Source organism: Microtus ochrogaster, linkage group LG7_11 (assembly GCF_000317375.1).
Source record: "Microtus ochrogaster isolate Prairie Vole_2 linkage group LG7_11, MicOch1.0, whole genome shotgun sequence".
Taxonomy (NCBI): domain Eukaryota; kingdom Metazoa; phylum Chordata; class Mammalia; order Rodentia; family Cricetidae; genus Microtus; species Microtus ochrogaster.
Genome location: NC_022032.1, coordinates 4,909,547 through 4,909,810, shown reverse-complemented (window position 1 = coordinate 4,909,810; position 264 = coordinate 4,909,547).

Below are 264 nucleotides of genomic sequence, written 5' to 3'. Positions count from 1 at the left end.
AAAAAAGAAAATGAGCAAGTTTACCAGAACTTGGCATATAAAAAGTACAATAACTAGTGTTGGCAAATGCTGTAGTTACCACTGCTCTGCAGTGCTGTCAATGCCTTTAATCCATACATTCAGGAGGCAGAGGCAGGCAGATCTCTGAGTTCAAGACCAGCTTAGAGCAATTTCCAGAACACCCAAGGCTACACAGGGAAACCCTGTCTCAAAACAACAACAACAGAAGTCTATTTAACAACAATACAAAAGGAAAATAATTAC